This window comes from Psammomys obesus, unplaced genomic scaffold (genome assembly GCF_907164565.1).
Source record: "Psammomys obesus unplaced genomic scaffold, mPsaObe1.curated_primary_1811, whole genome shotgun sequence".
In the NCBI taxonomy this organism is placed as follows: domain Eukaryota; kingdom Metazoa; phylum Chordata; class Mammalia; order Rodentia; family Muridae; genus Psammomys; species Psammomys obesus.
Window position 1 is genome coordinate 31891231 of NW_026591086.1, and position 3266 is coordinate 31894496.

General features: G+C 43.0%; 1 pseudogene; it reads right to left on the bottom strand.

Moving 5' to 3' along the window:
* Window positions 1-211: 211 nt before the first annotated feature.
* LOC129678925 (aldose reductase-related protein 2-like) lies at window positions 212-841 on the bottom strand (annotated as a pseudogene).
* Between the last annotated feature and the right edge of the window lie 2425 nt (window positions 842-3266).

Genomic DNA, 3266 nt, shown 5'->3' on the forward strand with positions numbered 1-3266 from the left:
GTTTCAGTTCTTTGACTTCCAGGGCAGGAAAACTTCCCTTTTTAGTGGACTAGGGGAAGGGATTAGGGGTAAAGACAGAAGGAGGGTGGGACTTGGCTGAGTGGAAGGAGGGGGTTTCAATCAGGATATACAATGAATAAATTTAAAAAAAAATGGATAAAAGTAAGGAAAAAAAAAAAAGACCTGAAATTCTCATGACTACATGCTGGTGTCACAGATTGGTTTTCTTGTACTTTGAAGCAATTTCTTTAATCTGGGGTCATCTAGGAATGAAAGGTCCTTTGGCTTGGCCCTAGGCCTACCTGTGGAGTGTAGGGGGCGTGACATGTAGGCCATGACAGTGATGCTCTCAGAGTTAGAGTACTGGATCACTTTTTCCTGAGTGAGGTGTGGGTGTCAATCCACCTGGAGGGTCACTGCCTTATGTTTCAGTACTAGCTTCTTTAGGAGCCTTGCAATCTGAAAGTGGTTAAAGTTAGAGACATCTTGAGAGTTCATCAGCCCTTTGCCTACCAGTTCCTCCATGGCCTCCCAGGCATCCAAGACTGTTATTTTACTGGTGAGAATATTGCCTTGATTGTCTTTGGGGAATAACTCTTTTCCCAGATCAAGTTTCTGTTTCCAGAATAAGATATAGGTCCAAAGAGTCTAGCTTCATATTCATGAGGGTCTTGTGAAAGGCTTCCCTTACCAATTTCCCCTCAAAGCACAGTCAATATGACAATATCTATCATCAACAGCTGCCTTCCAGTTTCCTTGGCTTGGCCTGGGGAGATACTTCAAGGAGTTCAGCCATGATGAGCATATTGGCTTTGGTATTGAGCTCCATGAAAGTGGCCATGGCTGCTGCTAAAATCTTTCTGAGAAAGCAAACGTCTGTGTACTGCTTAAAGAGGATGATGGAAGCTCTTTTTCCTCAAAGAATATTTTTAATCCATTTCCAGGAAATCCTCTGATGCTTTCTGAAATCTTGAGCTGAAATCTCCACTGTCTTTACTTCTCTAAGCACGGGATCTTTTCAGCTCTTGGTAGGATGCTCCATTAATCTCTGTTTACTGTTGTCTTGAATTCTTCAAGCACAGTGGTTCTCAATTTTCCTTATTTTTTTTTACCTTTTACTATAGTTTAATATAGTTCCCTGACACTAAAAGAAAAATGGAAGTTGAGGAGCTATGATGGAATTGAGAAACACATGGAGGCTCATAAGGGCAATGCATAAAATGAGTAGCATAAAACAAGTCTGAAGAGACCATAATTGTTTTAGAATAACTATAAAAAAAAAGAAAGTCTTATGGAAAGATGCAGACACGTTGTGGAAAGTCAGGTGTTTGCAGCAATGTCCTTGTATGAAGTCCAGGATAGGCATTGTATGATTTTGTGAAAGTAAAGGTTGTATTTCCTTGAAGAATTTAGAGATTCCAGAGCCATGGGATGTCTGCTGAAGAGAGCTACATACAGGTTGTGTGTGGTTGTTTGAATAGGTATGGACCCATAGATTCATTAGATTGAATGCTTGACCATAGGGAGTGGCACTATTAGAAGATGTGACCTTGTTGGTGGAGGTGCGGCCTCATTGGAAGAAGAATGTTACTGTGTAGGCAGAGCTTAGAGGTCTTAAACACTCAAGCTCTAGAATGTCACACAGTCTCTGCTGTTTTTGTATCAAGATGTAGAATTCTTGGCTCCTCCACCACCAAGTCTGCCTGCATACTGCCATGTTTTCTGCCATGATGATTACGGACTAAATTTCTGAAACTGTAAGCCAGCCCCAATTAAATGATCTCTCTCTCTCTCTCTCTCTCTCTCTCTCTCTCTATATATATATATATATATATATATATATATATATATATATATATATCTTCAGATAGGTTTTCTCTGTGTAGCCTTGGTTGTCCTAGACTTGCTTTGTAGATCAGCCTGGCCTTGAACTCATAGAGATCCACCTGCTTCTGCCTCCTGAGTGCTGGGATTATAAGCATTCCCCACCATGCCTAGCTCAATGTTTTGTTTCTTAAGGAAAAAAAAAAAAGAAGTGGATTCATGACATCAGAAATAAAGATGGCAGAACAGAGCTGCACATGGCAAATCTATATAACCTTAACCTTGTCTCAGTCAATCGGTTGCAAAGGTCATGCATGCCCAGTGAGGCATGGGACAGCTAGCACCAGCAACAGGGAGATATGACTGGAGTTCCTGCAGAGTCAGGCCAATTCTGAATAGGGCTCGTCCTAAGCCTTCCAATAAGCTCACTGAATGGAGCTACTTTGGCTGAGGCAGGTGCTATTTGACACAGCAGTTGTGAAAATAGGCCATAGGGCTGCCTACACCAAAGACAAGGTTCTGTGCAGTGGCCTGGAGCTCCAGCAGAAATATGTCTTTACTGAATAAGGTCTGTCCTAGACCCACTGGCCAGCACCCAGCATGGAATTGCTACAGCTGCAGCCCATGCTGCTTGTTCTTCTGAGAGACTAAGAGTACAGGTAGTGGTTCTGCCTACAGTCTACAAGCACAAGGGTTGAGAACAGCTATCCTCAGGATGGCAGACCTCAAAGGAAGAGAAGCAGAGATGTGTGAGGCAGCCAGGAGCTCTCAGAGAACCTGTCCCCCAGACACACTACCTAGCCACGACATCAGTATGACAATGGACTCTTGATGGCAGCAGGATATCTACGATGAGCTTTTACAGTGGTCCACCAATTACAGTGCTTCAAAAACCAGGAATCTTGAACCAGACCAACGACTTGTTACAGTGAATATTTTGATAGAAAGCTCTTCAAGAAAAATAAAGACACACTACAGTTTCCAATGCCAATCTGATGAAAGAATATGCGATGGAGAAGTAGGAAAAAATATAGAGGAACCCAGCAGTGAGTTCTGGTAGAGAAAGGCAGAAGTAGAGATGCAACAACTGTGGCATGTATGAAAGGAGGCTGCAGGAGATGGGAAACATGTTGAGTGGAGCCAACAGGGTGATGTGCAAGAGCCTGGAGCTTGTGTGGACTCAAGCTCTGAATATGCTGCTCTGACAGAAGATCACCCTGGTTATGAGAAGCGACAAGATGTCCCAGGTGAAGAATGGCTCATTTTCTGAACAGGACCTCTATAAAGGCCTCTATGGTCGATCCTGCTCCTGATCACAACTTCGTTATTCCTTGCCTACTACCCTAGGCCATGTTGAAGCCTGAGGTTCATCTGGATGTCCATGATATACAACAGCCAGTGCTGCGTTGATGTCCTTGGGTAATGTTACTACTGAAGGTCAT